Source organism: Opisthocomus hoazin, chromosome 21 (assembly GCF_030867145.1).
Source record: "Opisthocomus hoazin isolate bOpiHoa1 chromosome 21, bOpiHoa1.hap1, whole genome shotgun sequence".
In the NCBI taxonomy this organism is placed as follows: Eukaryota; Metazoa; Chordata; class Aves; order Opisthocomiformes; family Opisthocomidae; genus Opisthocomus; species Opisthocomus hoazin.
This window is the reverse complement of record NC_134434.1, coordinates 11,549,833-11,573,450: the sequence shown is the minus strand read 5'-3', so window position 1 is coordinate 11,573,450 and position 23,618 is coordinate 11,549,833.

Here is a 23,618-nt window from a genome sequence, read left to right as displayed (position 1 = left end):
AGTAAGGCAAATAGAGATTATAATCCTCTAAATGCCTTGGAGTGTGATAATTGCTAAAATAAGAGCAGTCTCGAATCAGGGACTTGAGATCATTGGAGACACTGTCTTCATATACACCCCTCATCTGTTATCCAGTTCTTACAGTGGTGGAAGCTGCCTTTCCTTCTTGCTGTAATACATAAAACCCCATGAAGGACAAGAAACTTGTTCTTTCCAGGGGCTCCCACTGTGCTGGGCTATGCCTGCACGTTTGAGATACCCAAAGCTCAGAGCACCAGAAGCACTGTCTGCATCGGGTTTGTTGAATTTTATTGACCTTTTCTGGGTGTTTCACTCCAAAAAAGGACACAGTGTCTGTTCCTGGATCCCTCATGAGCCCCAAGAAGCAAGTGCCGTGTGCCTCAAAGTGGATGGCGGGCTCCTAGAAAAGCAAGCAGATGTATCGGTCTCTGTGCAGCAGCAATCAGGAAGGGAATTAAAATTATGATACGTTACCATGGTAATGAAGTCCCAGGATTTGGCTAGGAGGAAAAGTGAGGTTGCAGCTAGTTGCTCATGAATTCCTCAGCAGGATTTTTCAATACTCTGTTTCCTTTAAATGAAATTGGAGAAAGACTTGCAGTTCATAGTGGGGATAAAAATTTTATGAAGCTAAATCTAGGCAGTGTTTTAGTGTCAGTCAGCATTAACCCACAGCATGAACACATAAATAATTGAGATTTCAAATATCCCAGTGCTCTGGGTTAGAGCACCAGCAGCACTTGAGGACTGCTGCCCTGGGCAGCCCAGAAGACTCTTTCCAGGCAGCCTGGGCATCCTGGGCTGAGTGAAAACACCCTTTCCTGCATCCTCCCGCCACCCCAAGACCCTTACTGGCTTTCTTCTGGACAGAAAAAGACAAGATAGATTTGACAGGTTTTCTCTGGCTTGGAGCAGGTGAGTTTACCAGCTTAGGGAAGTATTCGCAGGTCTCTCTTGAGGTCCAGTTCTCTGCTAATGCGTAGGAGCCCGGCTGTGGTCAGCAGGACAGCTGTGGGCTGGAGTTTGTGCATGTGAGATCAACTCTACCCCTACCAGAACCTCAAATAAAGAGAATCCTGAAACAGCTGAACAGAAAAATAAATGCAGTTGATGAAAAAATCATGGGAACGTAGCAGACTGAAAAGATTGCAAAGCACTGCTTGTTTGTGAGGGCGACGATTGGTTTTGAAAATGGATATTCAATGGAGATTTGAAAGAAAAAAAGTGTTTTCTTTGGTCTTTTGGCCAACCTCGTACTTAGCCCTACCTTTTCATCTATGCCATACTTAAGCAGAGCTGGCTGAAAATTAATTGAAAATAATTGAAAAAATAATGATAAAATTTTTTTAAAATGTTTTCAGCAAGAATAACACTAGGAAAAGGGAACTGGCCCTAGGTTTCCCCCAAATTTATTTTTAATCTTTCTATTTTCTGCTTTTCTTTTCCCATCTCCCTTTTTCAGAAGCAAAAGGGGAAGGTAGGGGGGAGAACAGATCACTCGTCTGCAAGGCAGGACAGGGGGCCACTAGGAAAAGAAGGAGAACAAAACCAAAGCACAGAAAGGTGGCAGCTTTGAGGGCTTTCAAGAACTGTTTTCCAGGAGAAAAAAGAGAAATTTTATTGAGAGTGAGACATTCTACATCGGAAAAGAGGCTCAGATGAAAAACGTTCACTAGAGAGGAAGAAATGCCATGTGGAGACTTCTTCCCTCTGCTCGAGTCCACAGACCAGCCGGTCGGGGAGGACAGGGACGAGGTACCTTAGCTGGCCGCATCCTGGTCCCCTCCGCTCTGCGGCTCACTATGCAGGGGTACAGCTTTGAGCCCCATCCGTGACTGCCATTCCCCTCTGCTCCTCCCGCGACCCTCCTACCCGCTGCTTCTCCCTGCAGAGCCGGCAAGCGAGTTGGATCTTGCAGCAGACCCTGCCAAAGTCCAACCCTCCTGCTGCAAGGTATGTAGTTTTCCACATTTATTCCCTTTTTCCCGTGTAGCAGCAAGCACCAATGCCAGGGGGGATTGGCAGCTGCTGAGGAGGGGAAAACAGCTTGCCATGGCAGCAGCATGGATGTTTGTTGAGTAAATATATGTGTACAAGTACAACTTCATCCTTGCCATTGCAGGACGGGTTGCTGTCAGCCTCGGCTGGGGTCGACTGCTATCCCTACGCTGCGGTGCAGCAGGCAGTGGCATTTTGTTCAGCTCTGGAGGCTTTGAATCTCAGTCTCGCAACGTTTTTTCCACTGTGGTTATAAAACGAGCACTTCACTGTTAGAGGGCACAAGTGGAGGCAGATCACCCTGATACTGGGAAAACTACTGCTGGATGAGCCATGCCGCAGGGCCCTTCACCTGCTTCAGCGTGAAGCTATAGCCCATCCACATTGTAGTCAGGGCTGCTGCTAGAATCAAACATCTCAGAGCCCTGCTCAGGTCTGCGATAACTGTAAAAAAGTGAAAACAAAGGATGAGACAAAGAAATTAGCACTGCATCACCTTCTGCAGAGCTCCTGCCTGGTGCCTCTGCTGCCCAAGAGCAAGAGAAATGCAGGTCCCACAGGAGCTGCTGCCGCACTGCGGGATGGCGTGAGGGTCACACCAGTGCAAGTGTGGCTGTGACACTGGTGAAGGCTGGGGTGCTGCAATCAGTGGGTTTCACAGAGCTGGGGGATTTGTGAACCGCCCCAAGAGCGGCTGCAGTTCACCTGGCTCTTCTCAGCAGGTGTTGCCATTTCCACCAGTGATTGCATTCCTTAAAACCCACCCGCCAGGGCAGCAGCCATTGCTCAGGTCAGCTTGCTGATCCTCTGCTGAGATGGTCAGCCAGCTCAGGGGCGTTTTCCCCTTTCCCACCTCTGCTCTTACAACCCCTACTCTGGGGTGGCTTTGTAGTGGACCTTCTCTAAAAAACAAGAAGCACTGTGTCCTGGACCTGATTTGGGAGCCTCCAAACCCCTTCAGCAGCCCATCTTCTATGTTAGTCCTAGGTAAGTGTCTCTTGGGCCCTTACAAGAGGGACAGCCAGCACCTTATGGCAGCTGTGGAGGCAAGGATGAAGTAAGGAGCTCTGAGCAACCAGACCTTGCAGAAGTGTCTGAGGGAGGATGAGTCCTGGCCCTGTAAAAGGAGGGTCTAGTGGCCCTGTGGAGTGATGGTGCTTGATAAGGTGGCGGTGTTTCTTGGGGAGAGACCTGGATTTGCACCAAAGCTTATCCCTTTGTGAGACTGGACATTTTGGGGAAGTGTTGATGACAGTAAAGTACTTTTTAATGGCTGTTGCATGCTATTTGCCTTCCCTCTCTGCAGAGCAGTCGGTGGGTGATAGCCTGGGAGAGGACCGAGGGGGCACAGGGTCTCCGTGAATGTGTGCTGTTCTCACGGGTGTGTGGTCTGTCCTGTCTGTGTTCACTAGTGCAGAAGGACCATTCTGCACTACTGGGGGGTGGGTGGTAGTCAACAGACCTTCTCCATTGCTCAGGCCCCTCAGGTGTCTTCTGTGGAGCTGTCAAAGGGGAAGAGAGCAACAGCATGCTGCCCACTGAAGCCTTTGCAGACCTCCAAAATCTGGATGCTGTTCAGAGCTGTATCTGAATAGGAGCCTTTGTAGTCCCCACAAAACCTGGTGATATGCCAGGGCTTCTAATGGCGAGTCTGGTTTTGGGTGGAAATAGGCCATTGTAAAAGAAATCTCCATTGCATTTGATATCTCTCTTCCTTCCAGAGCCATGGTGGTCAGAAAGAGGTCAGAAGCACTGGTTTCACTGGGCATAATGATGGGGGTTTTTTCAGCTGGGAATCTAAACCGGGCTTTTCCACTCTAGGGAAAACTTGCTGTGTGCCCGAGAGGTGAGCGGTGCTGCCTGGCAAAACAAAGGTAAGACTTTTTTCTCTCCCTGCTGTGCTCAGCCAAGCCAGACTCATGTGATGGCTCACTCAACCTGAGAAGCAACGGTCTTCAGATGCTCTGGGATGCAGAGGTGGGCAAGGGTGCTTATCTAAAACAATTTTTCGTTTTACTGCTACATTTAAATGACTTCCAGAGCTGGTCAGAAATGGAAAATTTCTATGAGCTGTGTCTGTGGTGGGAATCTTTTGTATCGATTGTTTACCTTCTATAGACTGGTTCCAAAGAGACAATTTGGGCTAACTTAAATATTGTTTAAAAAATCAGAAATAATCCCATAGACCTGTTTTTTCTTTCTTTTTTTAAAAATAACATTTCTCAATAACTGCTTAGATACACTTTCCACTTTCAGTACAAACTTGAACAACTGTCAAAATCAATTGTGACAATGCAAATTTACAAGGCACTGATCCTGAACAGAGATTTTGGAAAACTCTTCCTTTTAAAAGACTTGTCACTCAAATATTTGCGAAGTCAAAGCCAACAATCACAGATCTCTGGTAGAATGTTCAGGAAAGGACTGTTAATATCTCTGAGGTTTGGATTGACTTAAATTTTCTGCTAGGGACCATGGTGCAGAATGTAAATAAAATAAACAGGGAGAAGGTTAAATCTGAGAAGGACTACAGTGTTATTCGAAAGCAAATATTAATCAGACAAAAGCTTCTCCAAAACTTCTAAAAGCCCTTTCTGATAAAGGCTCCCATTTAGTTAAGGTTCTCTAACAGTTTTTCAGAAGAGTAAAATTAAACTCTTGAAGTCCCAGAGGTAACAACATGCCACTTCAGCCAAAACAACTGAAATTTCCATCTTAAAAACAAACTGTATTTTACTGAAAGAATGAAAACTTCCAAAGGAAATATGAACTACTGCTTCAGGAAAGGTGGGGAATGGGAAGACCCCCCACTTACTGCATGTGTTCTTCCAGAAAAAGCCGTCTAAAGCAAATTCTCATTTCCCTTTGGAAACGTGCAGATCTCCTATCAGTTGAAAAACATTGTATTCTGGCATTAAAAGTAATTGCTAGAAGTTCTTAATCAGAAACAGGAGATAGCCTGGGTAAAGGGAAACCTCCGTGGGAAGGGTGCCACCTCCCACTTGCAACCGTGTCGAGTGTCGGAAGGCATCTGACCAGGACCGGCAGGTCCGTGATGCCTGGCTTAATGAGGCAAATCATTACCAACAGACAGGTCTCTAATGGCAAGCACTGGAAGTGTTGAATCTTTATTACAGTGTTCTCAGGGGGGTTCGTTTTAATCAATGCCTGGATGGTCAGATTAGGTCTGTTTGCTCTCTTTTGTGAATTGCTGTGCAATCCAGCATTAATGAAGGTCTAATTTTATAGTGTTATTGTTAAAGAAGGTAACACAAGCCTGGGAATACTGGCAAGGAAATAAACTTTTGAGGTCCATGCCAGTAGTTAGCTCTCTAAACTAGCTCTGGTAAATGAGTAGATCAAACAGAACTTTGACTTTCAGCTCAGAGCCACCACCCATTTTGCAGACTTTCCATTAAGTTTTCCCCAGTGATTTTTAATTATGTTTCTGTTCCTCCTGTTTCTCTGGTGAGAGAAAATGGCTGCAGGGGAAGGACCATGGTTCCTCCTGGTACTATCTGAGCCAGTTAGACCTGGGAAGCACCAGAGACTTCAAAATGCTGGAGCTCCTGCTGTAGGGCTGGCATGACCTAGACTTCAGAGCCTTGCTTTTGACTGCGCTCACTGGAGCTTTTTTTGTTTGCCCCTTGGTAGCTAGGTTTTGCAGAGGAGCAGTGGGTCTTTTGGCTTCTATTTTGACAGACAACTGGTTTTGTGAAGGTGTAGAGGTAGTGTAAACCTTCATCAGTGACAGAAATGGATGCAGACCAGTGTAATCCTAGTGGAGACCACTGGGCTGTCCATGAGTATTTGCAAACCAGACCTCTGCATGCTGGTGCTTGCAGATACAGCCGTTTCATTAGCTCAAGTGTGCTGGCCACCATCTGCTCTAAGATACAGGTTCTGGAGGCCAAGACTAGAGCTGAAAGTTTAGTTTGTGCTGTACTGATCTAGAGTACATTTTCAAGGGCAAAGTGACTTTACAGCTCCTGATAGATGGTCTTTTGGCTGAGCCTGGAGCTGTTTGTTTCTCACTGTCCCAGTGTCATCCTACTGCTGCTCCGACTGAACTCGGTGATCTGGGATGACTGTCAGCTGGCTCCAGAAAGGGACAGTGTGAGGGTGGTTACAACTGCTTTTCTGGTTTGTCTCTTACATGCTCTTTGGCCAGAAGTGAGATGATCTGAGCCAATAACTAAAAATATAGTCTCATAGCCTCAGATAAAGGTAAGTTTGCCAGCAGAAGCTTCTCTGCAGGAGTCCTTGCCTTTGTTCTAGCACAAAATCACATGTGATGTGGGGGGAAGTTGATGTCCCACTGTTCCTGTCTCCTCCAAGGTGACTTTGTCTCGGCTCACACTGAGCCACTACTGGCTGCAGCTGGAGATGCATGGGCTCTTCTCCCAGTCAGATCTCCGTCTTGGCAGGGGCACTGCCACAGAATAAATAAAAGGAAAACCTTTTGGCAGTGAGCCCTGCAAATAGGTTCTAGAGGATGGCTGAATTGCTCAAGGCAGTGTAAGACAGCATACATGATAGGTGGGGACCCAGACTGGGTGGCCATACTGGATAGATGGTGGTAGGTTCATGGGTCTAATGGTGCTGTGTGTGATAGTTACCAGTAGTAAGTATGAAATCACTTTCTGTTGCAAGAAGCCAGCAATGATTTATCATAGAATCATAGAATGGTAAGGGTTGGAAGGGACCTTAAAGATCATCTAGTTCCAACCCCCCTGCCATCAGCAGGGACATCTTCCACCAGCCCAGGTTGCTCAGAGCTCCATCCAACCTGGCCTTGAACACTGCCAGTGAGGGGGCAGCCACAGCTTCTCTGGGCAACCTGGGCCAGGGCCTCACCACCCTCATGGGGAAGAATTTATTCCTAATCTCTAATCTAAATCTGCCTTCTTTTAGTTTACAGCCATTCCCCCTTGTCCTATCACTACACACCCTTGCGAAAAGCCCCTCTCCACCCTTCCTGTAGGCCCCTTCAGGTACTGGCAGCTGCTCTAAGGTCACCCCGGAGCCTTCTCTTCTCCAGGCTCAACAGCCCCAGCTCCCTCAGCCTGTCCTCATAGGCGAAGTGCTCCAGCCCTCAGATCATCTCCATGGCCTCCTCTGGACCCGCTCCAACAAATCCATGTGCTGCTTATGTTGGGGGCTCCAGAGCTGGACGCAGGACTCCAGGTGGGGTCTCAGGAAAGTGAAGGGGCAGAATCCCCTCCCTCTCCCTGCTGGCCACACTTCTGTTGATGCAGCCCAGGATACGGTAGGCTTTCTGGACTACAAGCGCACATTCTCTTCTCTTTAGAACAGGTTTGGTCAATGTTCTCTACAAATTTTCTTTGTCCTGTGCTCACATCTCTTTATTTTCTTTCCAAGACTGTCCTCAGTGTAAAAGGAGATGCCAAGGTGAATCCAGGCATTACATCATGGACATCCTGTTGCTTCAGACCCTGGCCTGTGTTTGACTTGGCTAATGTTTCTTTCTCAAGATCGATGAGTGCCCATCCTGTTTGCCTTTCTCTGAAGATAAAATAACTTCCCTCCCCAGCCCTCCTGGGATTAGATTCCAGGTCCGGGCAGCCCAGCTGTGACAAAGGACAGGTGTGGGTCTGCAGGCAGGGTGGGATGCTGGGCCATCCACACTGCCCTGTGGGTGTTGCTATCATGAGACTATCTCCATGACCATTCCAATTACTGGGGGCCTCTGCTCCCCACTCTGCTCAGCAGGCTGTTGGTGTTTGAGAAGAAAAATGAGAGGGGGAAACTGGAAGACATTACAGTCTGTGGGAAGTGTGGAGGAGAGAATAATAGATGTGAGGAAGAGGGGGGTGGAAAAAAGACGACAAAGTATTCCAGGAGCTGGGTTAAGAATGGACAAATCCTGTTTCGGCAAGCTGTGTTTCTGATCTTGGCTATGTGCTTGTTTCTCTTAACTCTCTTATTTCTCGGTCTTGGCTGGGTCTGGTCCCATGCATGTTGGCAAGGATCTTTCCCTCTAGAAAGGAGGGATCCCCATAGCTCTGCGATGTCCCTGGAAAAGCCAAGCACAAACCCACCGGCACTGCATAAACTGGCAGAGTTACAGCCATGGAGCAACTGGCAGCAAAGACAACTGTGAGCCAGAACATCACATCCATCAGTAACTCAAGCTTTCTTTAAACATTGGTAAAGGCTCTGGATGGCTGCAGTAGCTACAGCAACAGTCTCCACTCAGTCTTTAGCAGGAAGGTCTGTGCTCAGGGAAGCAGCGGGAAGAGGGGCTTTGGTTTCCAAAGTGAAACTTCGATGGCAAAGCGAAGGGGGGTCGGAGGTTGTAGGACTGGAAAGGGACAGAGGTTTGGGTGAAATATGGGCTCTTCTGATTTCTTGGGGTATAGTAGCAATTGAAGACCCCATTATAGGCTAGGGTATCGCTGATGTTGCAAAAGCCCTCCTCTGTCCTTCAGCTGGGCAGGGTGGTCTGGCAGGCACAGCCTGAGGCAAACATGACTTTGATCTTACGCTCGCTGAGGCTGTGACAAATCCCAGCATGGCTTCTTATGGGCCAGGGAGCAATCCAGAGCCGAGCTGGGACCAGCTCTTCTTGTGGCTGTGTGGACCAGCATACTCACCTGCACCCGAACTCCAAAATGAAGCGTCTTTACCTGGGTCAGAGCAGATAGTCCTGCAACAACGCTGAGCACAAATCCCACGTTGAAAGCTGTTGGTGGTATAGATGCAACTTAGTTTTTCTGCACTGCTGTTTAGTTTGTGTTACAGTAGTTGTCCCTGCTGTGGTCTAACGCAAGTAACTCTGAAGACAAAGGCTTCAAAAAAACCAGAAAAATGCGAATTCCTGTGACCAGTTATGCTTGAGGGGAGGCAGAGAAAGCAGAGAGAAACTGCAGAACTTAACCTGGGTTAACTAAACAGGCTCTTAAATTCTGTTTCAACAGAAGACTTCTAACATTACCCGCTTGGCATGTCGTAGCCAGGGGTGAGAGCCACCACACAGTTCACAGTTAATCACAGAGCCAGCTGCCCCCAGATACGCTAGGACGTGAAACTTGTAAGGGAGAGCTCTTTCTCTGACATCCGTCATTACACAAGGAGAAAAATGAATGAAGGATGGGGTCCTCAGATGACAGGGCATACACCAGCCACTAAATGGGGCTGAAGTGCAAATTCTGCTGCAGATTGGCTCATGCCATAAGGTCTGCTTCCCCTCCCCCCCTCCCTGCCTGACTTTCTAAGAAAGTGAAAAGGGTAGCGGTGAACTTAGTCCTTCGGTTCTTTTGATTCTGCCCAAGACAGGTCACAGTGTCTTTTTAATATATCAGTCTTTCTGAGGTATGTGGCACTAAACTAGGCATCTTCTCCATATCCTTGTGCTGTTGTTGACACACCGAAGGCACAGCATTTAAGGCTGTTATGTCCTCCTCTCCCGCCCCCAATTTCTACCTGATTTTTCCTGCCCTTATTACTTGGAGAGTGAATTCTTGACCACGGCATCCTATTTTTCTCTGCTGACATGGACACTAAGGAGCAGTTCTGGGGCTGGGCCAGCCCTGCCTGTCTTCCTCAGAAATTTGTGTGTTCTTAGCTGTTGAGTTCAGACTTTGGGTTTTTGGTCTCTGATTTGGACTTAGCTTTGGTCAAACTTCTGGTGTTTCTGCCGTGTTCCCTTTCAGAAGTTCCTCTTGACAACTAAGCATCTCTGAAAGGCTGCAATGATTCCTTACAGCTCCCTTTTCTGGGCATCTCTGCAGGGACCTCAATGAAACTCTGGAGGAAATACAGACTTATTTGAACAGCTTCATGGTTAAAGGCCCTTGACAGAGACTTGAGAGTGTTCTTTCCCCAGTTCTGTGTCACTGACCTCCGGCAAAGCATTTTATCTTCCCGTTTCCTATCTGTGACAATGATAGAAATGTTCCTTTTCTTTCTCCCTTTGTCTGTCTTATCTATTTATATTTTAAGGTCTTCGGGGCAAGGACTGTCTCTTGACTGTACAAAGGCTGACAGACAAAGGCATTGACCTTATTCGGGATCTCTAAGCGTTAATGTGATAACAGTACCAGAACAGTGGATGAGCGCAAAATAGCAACACTGTCTATTTTGGAACAGAAAGCGAAGTGTTTTGCCTTCCTTGTAATAGCTTTTGGGATGCAATAATTAAGGCATCAAATAGCAAGCACACAGGGCTACGTGAAAAACTGCATGTTCTCCAAAACACTCTGGAAGAAAGTGTTTTGTGAAAATTGAGGTTATTGTCCTCAACTTTCCAGGTTTGGGGTGGCTTTTTTGGGTGGGATTTGTTTACTTAAAACAAAATCCAACTGCTGAGAAGGGGGAGACCTGGGAGGTAACAATTTTATAGCTTGCTGAAGCTTTTAGGTTGGGTGGGGTATTGAGGACCTGGGTCACAGCAGCTTTGCCATTGCAGAAAGCTTTCAGGAGTTCCTGGTCCACAACTCCTTGCTTCAGCCAGTGCAACGTTGTGTGGGGCTGCCTGTTACCCGACACTAGTGAAAAGGTTCAGACAATTTTCAGCCATGTAAAAATGTTTTGGTGCAGTTTTCTCTCTTGCAATGCAGAGGAAAAACTCACGAATCTCACTAGAAAATAGTTTTTTTCCTCTTAAGAAGCAGAATGTCCTCTCATCTCTGCAGCTAATCTGTCTTTTCACACAACCAGGGATAAGAGTTACTATGCTGTTCATCAGGAAGCTAAAATTTCTGCTGTCCTCTCCTGCAGCCTAATCTAAACATATTTCATCTTTCTGATACGGAGATTCAAACAAAAATAAAAATGTTGGTTATCAAGGTAAACCCAGCAGGAAAGCCTGCTTTCTCTCATCAGGAGTAGATGTGGTTTTGACATCTAAAGATGTGACTTTTTGAGTTAATTTAATACTAAATTCCCATTAGATTAAGCACAATATGAAGACACAATAGAAGAATGGTAGAGGAGGGGAATCCAAGTGGTACTTAATGTTGTCTTTACTTGTACTTCATGCTGAAAGATCAGATCAGGTAGTGAATTATTAATGCTGCAGTCTGGCACAATCATAGGCTTGCAGCCTGCCAAAATGTTAAAAGTCCATTGCAAAGGCAGGATATTGGATCCCACTGGTGCAAACAAGCGTGCTTCCATGTTTGATAGTTCACAGTGGGAGAATTCAAATCAACCTCTGAGGTTGGCTGCAGATTAAACTCCTCCATTTTTAATTAGTTGCTGCACAGAGGAGCTCACATCAGGAAAAAGTAACACTAAACCCATGGAAATATCCATAATAATTGTCCTACCGATTCGGTCATTGTCGGTGGGGTAAAACATTAACATCCTTTTATCGTGCTTAAGCATTTGCTTGGTTTGGGGTTTCTTTTTTTGTTTTTTTGCAGTCCAACAACTTTAAAGCCTAATGAGTTAAGAATTGCCCAGGATGATAATGGGGGATGCTAAGACTCTTTAATGATTGGCATGGCTCATGAAGGGGAGAAACAAAACTGAAGGAGGCTCCCTGGGGAAGGGTGTAAGGCCACAAAGGGTTGAGTGGGCAACTTGGAGAAAGGGACTGTTGCTTTCACACAGTTAGGTGTTTAAAGGAGGACAAACCCTGGCCACAGCTGACTAATTTTGTCTAATTGGAACCTGCATGGGTCAAGGCCTGGAGGCCTTGATGCTGTTAGGTCAGGGCAGCATCCATCACTGGCCACTCCTCTGAACGGCAGCCCATCTGCAGTCGACGGTAATGGATACAAGACAGAAAATTGGCAGAAAACTATTCCTGGTGGAAGATCATGTTGCACCCATTTGTCTTGGTGCTGCTTTTCCGTAGCTGGAGTAGATGATCAAGAGCATAGGTGGAGAAATCTCATGGGATGCCCTTGCTTTTCTTCCTGCTCCAGGGCCAGTTTATCACTGCAGAGCCTTATCTCTTTCCCTTCTCTCCTGACTGCTTAGCTACCGTTCGACCATTGCCCATCTCCTAGTTGAAGTCCTAGTTCAAACCTTTCAGCTGGTGATGGTGGGTATGTGGGCTTTTATCCTCAGCGGGGGTGGCTCCAGTCTGGGGCTTCACTGTGGGAGCAGGGAGTGAAGCTGAGTGACCTTAATTGTCAGTTTGGATTTTTGCTTCCAAACCATGAATAAGAGAGTCTTTCTTGTGTAGCAACATTTGCAGAAATGCAGAATCCTCCTACAAAAGGAAGGAAGCCTTTGTGGTGGGTGCATGGATGTGTGGGGTCAGCTACGGTGAGATGGTGGGAGTTCCTGCTCGCTCCCAATGTCTACTGCAACATGGAGGACTGGTCTGGTTCTAGGCAATGATCTGTCACTCAAATACATTAATGCTAAAATATATCAGGCAAAAGTATGATTTTGGTAGCATCTATGACAATTCACCTTTTCACTCCAAAAACTTGATCATGCTGCACACTTGTTTGCTACAGTTATTATTCCTGGTAAACACAGTGCTTTGGCTTGGACGCAATGGCTCCTTAATGCCGGTTATGCATTTTTCTAAGTAACAATAATACTACTACTGTTTTGACTGAAGTGCAGGACAGGGAAGGAAGGATGGTTCAAGTGTTCCCAATATACATCTCATGGTAACCTGAGAATTATGGTTAATAAAGACTTTGTCTGTCTTGTTTTAATGCTACTGAAGTAGTAGTTTAATGGGGTTGTTTTGTTGTTGTTGGCAGTTTTTGTTTGTTTTGCTTTTTAAAAAGAAATGCCAGACGGAGCTGTGAATCGCTCCAACAAACTTTGAACCAGTCTCACCTTTCTGCTCCGTTTATTGTATAACTCTAGAAAAGGGGGAGGCTATCTGATGCTCTGGGATTTCAAACATGAGGGACATCTAGATCAACTCACTTCCACCAGCAACTTGCTAGTATTAGTATTGCGTGGAATTGGACGGTGATGATAAATCAGAGCTTTTCTTCAAAAGAAAGCTGAATATGAAGTAAATCTAGAAGAGTTTGGATGAAGGATGTCAAACTTTTCTGAGATTATTGGTGTCTGCTGTTTCCCTTTTCTGCACTTGGTCTCTGCTGTGATGTTGTTGCCCTTTGACACTTGCTAAAACCAGCATGTGGAGGAATTGACACTATGGCATTTATTAACCTGCAGCATGGATGTTAAACAGAAGAGGTCTTCCTGAGAGTGGGGTATAGCTACTCTGTGAGAAATAGCCCTTTAGAGCTTACCTGGGTGAAAAATGCTATGAAACAGGCTTCCTATGAAAATAATGCTGGGCTGCAATGCAGTTGTGATTACAATACATTACGGGAGTTCTTTAGCCATAAGTCTTCCATGCTCTGCAAGGCTAGGTCTGTTTTATTCATCTTCAGCTCCAGTTATCTAACTTGCTCGCAGGTGAGGATCGTGGCTTCCAGCACAGATCGTTGCACGAGCAATCTGATGTATTTGAAACGGGCTGGTCAATGCACGCTTGTAAAGAGGTACTGCTTTCCTCTGAGTTGGGCTTTACTCAGTGCTCTCCATTAGATGTTACACGCTTAATACATTTTGGGAAAGATCAAAGCAGAAAAAGGGAAGGGAGAAAGAGTTCTAGCTTGAGTTAAGCATTTTAAAAATAAAACAAAATTCTTACATATCTTTTGGGAGTGGAGTCAATGGTCTCATTAAAAACAAAGGCGAAGCGTGCTGCCTTTGGTGTACCAACTCTTTGGATGTCCAAGACAAAAGAACATCAAGCTGGACCTGTTTCTCCTATTCCCTTTCCAAGGAGAAAAGAGATAAATATCTTCCCATGGGATGAGCAGCAGAAGAGGGCTGGGGTGGAGGAATACATTCACGTCTCTTTCTCCTCATCCTTCAGGCAGCAAGGTCCCATCCTGGGGAATTTCTCGGTGCCAAACTGTACCTGTGTCTGAGCACCCCCTGACAGCCTTTAGGCCATAATACTACCATCTGCCATGTGTGTTCTCTTGTTCTGCTCCAAGTGCAGGGCTTTGAAGCAATTGCTATTTTCAATAGAAAAGTCAAAGAAATGTACTTTATGCTTGGAGACACAAAGGCTCCAGGAAGTTCTGCTCAGCCAGGACAGACCTAGAATCCCCTTAATGTAAGCGTAGGAAGATCCTGGACAATGTCAGAGGGGTCTTACACGCAAGAGTGATGCACATGCCCCTCTTGTCACCCACCCAGCATGGTGAGAACCTGCAGGGAGACTGCTGGAGGAGGAAATGGGAGGGAGCAGCAGTTTGCTTCATGGTGTTTCTGTTAAAAGACCTCTTCTTCCTACGGAAATTTTTCCTTTGCACAACTCCCTGGTAACTTGCAGGCGGGGATGGCACCGCTCACATGCTGCTGTCCAAACTGACGAGAATTTGAAATCCCAGGGGGTTTCTTGAAAAACGTCAGCAGTTCCTGTGGGCTTTACAAATGAATCTTTGTGCAGACTCAGGAGTTTATCTGGTTAATAGAAGTGTGAGAATAGCCTTTTTCACAAATTGTGGAGGTCATTAAAACAGCACGTAGCAGGAATGCAGGGTTCAGCTCTTCAGAAATACAGGCTGGGTTCCTCCCTCCTCTCCCAGGTAAAAACGTTAGTTTTGGTTTGCAGTTCGGTGTATTTATTCCCTTTTTCCTCTTAAGTTGATTTTTTTCTTTGTTTTCAAGACTAATTTCGCGCTTGACATTTAATAAAGCTTTGGATTTTTTTTTTCTTTGAAGCCTACCCTTTTGCTGATTACTAATTTTGTACATACGTAACTGGAACATAAAAAGTATTTCATACTACTGGAGTGTGTAGTCGCTCATGGAATACGTATATAGTATATTACCCGCTGTCTATGACAGTGATGCATGTGAGCCCTAGGAACGAGGAGTGATCACTTAAAATGAAATTTGAACCATGTTTCAACTTCCCTTGAGGTTTGAAAAAATGTCAGTCACCTTTCAAGCTGCCTGTTTTTTGTGCCACTGCACCTTTCCTCTCTTTGAGGGGAGAGCAACTGGATGCTCCAGCATTCATGGTGGGCATGTCCACCGCGTGCAAGGCAGCATGCGGCTGGGATTGATGAGTGGGACCAAACTGTCTCTGGGATTGGAAAGAACATGGTAGCAGGAGGATGGTCCTGTGTCTGGAGGACTTCGTGGTGCTGAGAAAAGGGGCTTCTTCATGTGCAAGAGCAGTGTTGGGTTGAGGAAACTTTACTACATTTGGGACCTGAGCCAACCTGCTTGAGATTCGTGCTTGCTGTACTGATGGTGTTCCAGCATAGCTCTTGTGGTGCTTGGTCCCCTTTGCAGCAGACTTGCCCAAATTGCACTTTGACTTGTCGCATTCATTATATCTAGTCCTGTAATGAAGTAAAGGTAATCCTGTGAAGACCATGCTATCGCTGGAGAAGTTATTACACTAAAATGGGAATGGAAAGGCTGCTTTCTGTGGCCATGACTCTTCAGTTTGGAGATGAGAAAGCCGAGATGCAGTATGGGAGAGGTTTACAAAATGATGAAGGTGGCACGTCAGCAGGTTCAAAGGGGAATTTTTAAAAGTTATGCACAGCAGCTTAATAAATGGACACCAAAATGACTGGGCAGGGATGTGACTCTAGTGTTCAGCAGCTATGGATGCTTGATGGGTACAAAGGGAAGGAACTGCAGGCAGTGGTGAATCTCGTTTGCCCTCTTTAAAGAGTATCTCCCGCTGCCACTGTCAGAGACAGATGACTACTGAGGGTAAGACAGTTTGAGCCAGTAGAGCATTTTTAGGTGTTCTAAGGCAGCTTTTAGGAGTTGTGGAGAAGAAAAACAGGTCTGCATTTAGGACTAGTGCTAGGGGCAAAGATGTTGCTGGCAAATCTAGTTTAGCTCAGCCCAAACTCCTTTGCTACAGAGCAGCACAGAGGCAGCAGGTTGATCTCTTTTCCATATGGAGAGCTGCAGGGAAAGGGCAGATGTCATGCTAGTGTCAACTGTTTTATACATTTGGAAACGTTCAGGTTTTATATTGAATCAGAACTTTAATTGGTTGATTTTTAATCATGCTGCACACTTGGAAAAATCACCTTTATATTAGACTGGCTTTTGTAATTTCTCAGCCCTAGTTGAGGCAGGGAAACCTGTAGCATTGCTTTAGTCTTTCCAATCCACTAGCTGTTCTTACACAGCCAGAAAATCTGTGTTGCATATTTGCTGATTTAGCAGTTGAAGTAGCAAGAAGAGGAAAAGAGCAAAACAGAGCAGAGACATAAGGTTCATCAGTTATCTGCAGAGATGCACATTTAGAAGTAGCAGTATTTTAAAAGACTCCGAGCATGAAATGATTAATCAAACAGAAAGAAAAGGGTGTTCCAGAGAGTTTGGCAAGGCATAGTTGAGAAACAAAGCTTTCTGTCCCCATTGAAATGCAAATACTCCTAACACTCCCTTCAAAATCCCAGCATTATTTGTTTCTGGGGATCCTTGTTTTATGCTTATTACCTTTTATCTATGATCACTAGCTAGGTAGGGAGGGAATCTGCCTAAGCATGGCAGTAAGAGAATTAAACTAATGTCACACAACCAAAGACACCATGGCTCAATTTACAAATCATTTGCCTCCTTATCGTTAGGGATTTTTATGTTATGTCTGTTTTTGTAGACCCAGCATTCTGACACAAAAGTGGCAAAACCCATTTCAGATGTGACAGCTGTGAACAGCCTGGAGTCAAGTGATTTCATTTTGTAGACACATTTAGGAAAAAAATAAGAGACTGGAACTCTAGTTGCAGTTCACTCACACTCCCCATCCTTTGAGCACCCTCTTTGCAGTGATCTGCCCTGGGTGCTGGTTCCATGGGCTGGGCTTTGGCAGGATCCACAGTGGCTTTCAGGGAAGCCCAGCTGTTCTCGCATCTGCAGGTCCTGACAAAGCTTGGTTTTGGAGGTGGCAAAGCAGGGAGGGCTGTCAACTTCAGAGCTAATGAGCCAGAAAGGCTTTTAGAATAAATACCACCCTCTTGTACAGTGGTTGTGTTCATTGCAGCAAGAGTAAATTAACCCAGAGCAGAATCCCAAGTTCCCCAGAACATCAGGGCCAAATGTGTTTTCAACCACGCAGTGCCAAAGGGAAGGAAATGGCAGCAATTGCATCTCTCCTCTTCACGCAGAAGCCATGGGGCACCATGGAGGAAGAAAAGGGATCTGAGGGGATCTCAGATGAGTCCCCTTGTACATGCCACGTCTGATCCACAGCTCTGTCAGAGAGCGGAGGACTGGGAAACCCTTTCTTGCAGGTTTCTGATGGAAACGGGATGTTTGCACAGCCTTGCACGTGTTGCACCACTGTCCGCGCCCCCTGATCTCACTGAGTTTTGGTTTTAGTGGAACTTGCCGAATCTGGATCGGATCGATCTGAAGTTTTTTGGGCATGGAAAGATGGAAATGAAGGTGATGGGTTTGATTTGTGTTTTTTGTTTTTCCATTTGACCATCTGGTCCTGACTCAGTCAGAAAATATTCTGTTGGCTTTAAGTTTTTAATTCTTTCAAATTCTTTCTATAAATGAAACCTGTTCTCACTTCAAAAATAAGGACACTGTTTCAAAGCAAAACTAAAGTATTTTGCTTTGAAAACACGAATATTTTTATTTTGTGGATTTTTTTTTCTACCGAGATATATTTCAAATTTTAACAATTTGAGTTTGCAGACAAGTGTGGGGTTTTATGGATAACGCATTCATTTTGAAATACTTGCCCAACTCCAGATGGCAAACACCACCTTTGGGAGGTTGCTGTGATGAGAGACCTTGAAATCAGCCACAGGACTGGCTGCAGGGAGCTGGGGGACATTCAGGGCAAGAGCTTGGGTTGACCAAGCCCTCTTAACCAGCACTGAGAGTTAACATATGGACAGGAGACCAGCAGGGCCAGATGCAGGGACACATAATTTACTGCCTTGCCTGGGGAGACTGGCCTAACAGGGACTGTGGTTGTACAGCAGGGGCCAAATTAAAATCTTTTGTGATGAGAAGTCTGAATTGGATGGGAGGCAGCAGCAGATCCCCATTTTCGCCTCTGGCTCCAACCTGCCTTTTTTTGTCCCCTGGTTGAAGTTTGTAGCCTGTCTACGTGTGGGTAGGCTTTAGTCCCCAAAAGGCTTTTATTTCTTTGGGTAAAAGGCCAAAATTAATACCATTTTCTAATAATTTATAGTGACCCAGGGAGGTCTATCATGCCAAAGGCAACAGCTTTCACCCACTAACCGTCTCGAGTGAGACCCTGGCCCCACCAATGAGAACGGCAGCAAACCTGTAACTTTGATGGAGTCGGGCTTTCACCCTGCTGCTCTGAGAAGGAGGTAGTTCTGGGATTACAACCAACACTTTTGGGTGCTACTCCCTGTGCGATTTTGGAAACTTTGATTTGGATGTCCCTTGATGACTGTCCATAGCACAAAGGCGCAAACCTCTTATACGCTTGCTGGTTGAAATGGTAGTTAGCTCCTTTTTTCTCTTTTCTTTTTTTTTTTTTCTTCTTCTACTTTCTGCCTTGATAGAAAAAAATGCAACTGTATAAACTGTACGTGGTTAGAAACCTTCCCATGAGCAAAGCCCTGAAGTGGACTGTATGGTTTTGATCACGAATAAATTGCATATAAAACGTCTGGTAATCCAGAGATCTGGGTGATAATCCTAATTCTCTTGTAGGATTTCTGTGTGATATTAGATAAATCACTTAACGACTCTCTGCCTCTCTTTCCATGGCTGAGAAACTGTGGTGTATAATACTCAGCCCATCCACATAAGGGTTGCAAGGCTTAGGTTTATAATATTTGCAAAGCTTTTTGAAATCGTTCAATGTGAAATGGTACGTAAATGCTCGAGCAGCTTTGTGTAAAGAGCTACGCGTCTCTGGGCGATGGATGCTGGCTAAGCAAGACGTTAATATTGTGCTGTGTGGCTGCAGAGAGGAGGAGGACGGGGCTTAGCAGGCAGTGTGGATCTGTGCAATTGCAATTTAAGGACTTGTTTCAATGGACTTGTGTTTAGCTTTTTCTGGAGGGCTCTTCTTCCTCTAGTGCTGCATAGGATCAGCAGTTATGCTGTCTTTCTTTGAAAGGTAGCGCTTAGAGGCGAGGTGACATTAGCAAAATCTGCATCTGGTCCTGCTGTGCCGGCAGGGAGCTCGTGTCCATAGTCTCACTTTCACAGTGATGCCGAGTCCTCGCAAACAGAGCTGGGAATGCAATAACAGCAAAACATGCTCCTTTAACCTACTCGGCACCAGTCTGTAAAATAATACCCCGGATAGGTACCCTGAATGCTTCTATAATTTATTCATTCAACAATTTCTTTTGATGTAGTTAATGTTGTATTTCCCTAGCCATGGCTGGCATATGAAGCGTGAGAAATCCTTATGGACAGATTGCTCTGCCTTTCCGAAAACAAACTCGTGTTATCTGCCGAGTGGCCTAAATGAGCTGAATCCTCTGGGACAGGCTGCTGGGCCGCGGGGGATGCACCGGCTGTCTGCGGGAGTGCTCAGGCTCGCGTTTAACCAGGGGAGGGGTAGAAGAGAGGCCAGCATCCAGGGGATCCTCATCAATTTTATTCAGGCTGGTTGGTCAGCACCTGGACTGTTCCTTCTCTCCTCCAGGATTTTGAATTTATGTAAAGTCTAACAAATGGAAAAAAAAAGCGTGGTTGATCTCTCCAGTGCACAAGTCTTCACTAGGTTGTATCCGTGTAAACCTCCCTGTTTTCTTCTACCTGTTTACCCCATTAAGAGACATTGCTTCCTTGTACAAAGCTCCACTTCTGTCCTCGATCATGTTTTGTGCCTGCCTTGCTCCTCTCGCGACAGTGAAACGGAGCAATGAGTGGTTTTCTCCAGTTGAATCTGATGAACAAGACTTTTATGATTTGGGCCAAAACCTTAAAATGCCAAGCTAGAGGAAACAAAAGGGACGAATGTAAGCCAATGGTTTCGCTTTTGGAGGGAGATTTTTATTTTTTGATATTTCATGGCCTGGAGTTCTCAAATTCCCAATTCATCCTCGTCCACTGAAGAAACTCAAGGTATTTTTAAACAGAGGAGTCCCTGAAGCTATATTTTACCCCTAGAGTGAGAACTCCAAGGGGAAGTGTTAATCTCAATCTGATTTCATGTGCAGAACAGCTGCTTGGATCTCTCGCCTTGCATCTGTCTCAGATGGGGCTGTTTCCTACCACTTTGTTCAGTGCAGCCAGAAAGTTAATTTAGTGCATATTGGGAAATTCCTCAAACACCATGAGACTTAACACCATTTTTTCCATCAAACCCTTGGAGTTTGTGTTGATACTTAGAGGTGTGAGACTGCAGTGCTGGGGAGTGGAATGTTTCACTAATTTATTGTAGGGAGCTGATCTGGGGTGTTATCTCCATAGACCAAGCTGTTATTGTTTCACTTACAGGCTAAGTGCAATATAACTCAAAGTCACAACACGTTCCCTGTAATGCAAAACCCACAATACTCTCCTGTGGCTGACACCTGAAGTAAAGTAAGTGTCTGCCAGTCTCCTTGAATAATTTGCCAGTGTATTCTAATTGGGTTTATATAAGGCCAAAGTTTATTTATGGATGTGCTTTTAAGTGCATTATCCAGTGATTAGGGTGTTAGTTTGGGAATCGTGACATGTGAGGTCTTGGGCTGACTTTGCTCTGCTGTGATTTTGGGTGAGGCTTTGATGGCAGAAGCGCCTCTGGGTCTTGCCGCCTGAGCAGCCTGGGATTACCCAGCGCAGTCCCTGTTGCAGACGATGGGAAGTTCCAGTCAGTTTAAATGCAAGTAACATAATTAGAGTTACAGAAATGTTAATGTTCCTTCAAGTGCAAGGTCTGGGAAGTCTGGTTGTGAGACAATCTCTCTCTTCGGCTCAGCAGAGGAAACGAGGGTCAAAAAGCACAGAGCTGTTGCTTTTTAGTTCCCAGGGTTCTGTGCAGGGGAGGTTTCCAGGAGGAAAGCAGGAGAGCTCGGCAGCAGGGAGAGAGGACCCACATGGCTCCGTGTGAAAGAAGGGCTTGTTGGTAGCACGTGGTAACAGTTCAGTTCAGCACAAGAGCAGGGACCTGGGTGTCATTTCAGTATCCCTGGCCAACTATTTCAGGGAGGCATATCTCAAGCTCAGGTAGGTAGTACCAGTTCCAGGGCTCCCCATCGCACTCAGTTTTAAGACACAGGCTGGGTCTGCATTAGAAAATGCTGCAGAAAATGTGCAACTGGAGCAACAACAGTCAGTAACAGCATGGAGGGCTTCAGCACTTGGTGCACACCGGTGTCTCCGCCATGGCTACTCCATAAAAAAAATACGGCTATCGCAGAGATGGAGAAAACTGGGTAGGAGGTAGCCCAGAGGAGACAGCAGATGGGAAAGCAGCAGGAAAATGAGCAGCCTTCGAGCGTTCAGATGTGCTCGGTGAAGGCCTGCTGAGCAGGGTCCAGAGTCTGGTACTTACAGCAGTTTTGGCTCCTCCCCAGTGGGTTTGCAGGTGATTGAGAAATGTTCCTGTGATAAATAGTCGCGTGAAGCCCCTGAACACTGATGTACTCGCTGGCTGGTGGAGGGCAGGAAAGGGCTAAGAGGTTATGTATACCCTCCCACCTCGCTGCTGGCCCAGTCAACAACTGCCCTGTGCCCCGATATCACCAGTGTCACTGAATCCGTCCAACCGCTGTGGGCTGGAAGAAGGTCAAGTTTTGACCTCGAGGTTGTTAACTAGGATATCTCCTGCCAGTGGATGAGCTGCAGCATAACTACACGTACACATGGGATGTATTACCTTCCTCCCTCCCTCCCTCCCCACAGGGTGTCTTAGCTTTTTTTACAAAAAAACCCTGACTGGTTTTCCCATTAGCCCCCCAGGGCACATGGAGCGGGCGTAATGCACCCAAAGGTGGGTGGGCTTCGGTGTTCCAGGGGTAATATTGCTCCCATCCTACACAGCAAGATCTCAGACCCCTTTGCCTTGGGACCCAAAATCTGGTTTAGGACTCAGTCCCACTGTAATTCTGCTTGATGGATGACTGACAGGCTGAGAGCAAGGCAAGCAAGCTGTGAAGACACAAAAAGGACCCTCAACATCCTGACTTGCATATAAACCAGATCTTTTTTAAAGAGAGGAAAAAAGCTCAATCCCGCTTGCTGCTTTTTATGGGAATGGAGGAGGTTATTCAGTAACTTCCATGTTCACAAAGGCACTTTTGTTCCTAATAGGTCCTGAAATGTTACGACCTAATGTGTAACTTCATAGTTTACTCATGTAGCAGCATTGAGATTACTGTGTAAGGACATGAAATTGCTGCTTCTTAATGACACTGCACACCAGTGGTCCCGGCACCTGCTCGGGGAGGAGTGTATGTGGCAACCTGAGCTTGGAAGCTGCGGCAAATCTGGGCTCTGGGCAGGGTGTAATTGTGCATCATGCTTGTGAGCGGGGATGGCCGGCTCTTGAAAAATGTGCTCAGTGCAGTGGGCAGGGACAGAGGAGTTCAGCACCCAAAAATCGGTGGTGTGAAGCCACCTGAGCATGCCTGGGAGGTGCTGGCAGGTCACAAGCATGAACTGGACTCTCTCCGCAGCCAGCGGTGTTGGCTTGTTCAGAAAAACGCAGGCTCCTTACGCTTTTAGGGTGCTTTCTACTTTCTAAGCAGTTGGCTTTAACCATCAGAGAAAGGCTTTCTCTACACTGTAGGGAAAACAGCATGGGCAAACTAAACCAGACTGTTGGAACAGATGCAAGCAGAGCGAACGTTTTATCTCCTCCGCCGGCCGGCCTCCAGCAGCAATGCTCGAGCCCTGCTTATTACCTGAAGTTGTGAGTGTCACTGATACTGAGATATTGTTTGCTTTTGTAATCCCAGCAGGGGATTAGTTTGAAGCACAAGGATGAGGAGTCTTAATGATGTTAGACCTAGGCAGCGAAACTGCAGCTGATGTTGTTATTCAACTCGGTAACCGAGTCTTTGAGGAATTATTCTGCATTATTTGCTTCTCTTGTATCGCATGGCAGGAAGCGCCACAGGATAATTACTCATGTTAGAAATGCTTCCTTTGGTCTGTTCTGAAGGTTTCACGTTTCATTTTCCCGGGTGCCCTGTGTCAAAGGAGCGTCCCGCGGACTGCAGGGCTCTGTCAGGGTGTCACCAGGGAGGGGGCTCCTGGGATGAGCTGAGATAGCACTAAAATGCTGGTGACAACAGGGCAGAGATCACTGAAGATGGAGACAAGACGATGCCGTCTGGTCTCTTGCCAGATGTTGTACTTTCTCATATTTTACTGAAAATGTCTAATAATAGCTACAGTTTTTACAACTTTGGTGGAAAACTTGCTTTCTTAAAAATCGTGAAGTAGGAAATAAATTAAACAGTGGCGGAGGGGGCACAAAACGGGGGAAAAAATAAATTTGGGGGCTTTGCTTTCTTTCTTTTCCTGGGCATACTTTCAAGGCTTTTTATGATTTTATTTTATAAAATCCAAGTTTAGAGGAAACAGATATTCTCTTTGCTCATTTCCACTCCTGCCCGTCCAAACAGTCAAGGGGCACTGGGGCACCATTTGCAATGTGTGGTCAAGCAGCATCTGGAGATCTTCCATTAGTTCAGCATGAGTCTGCT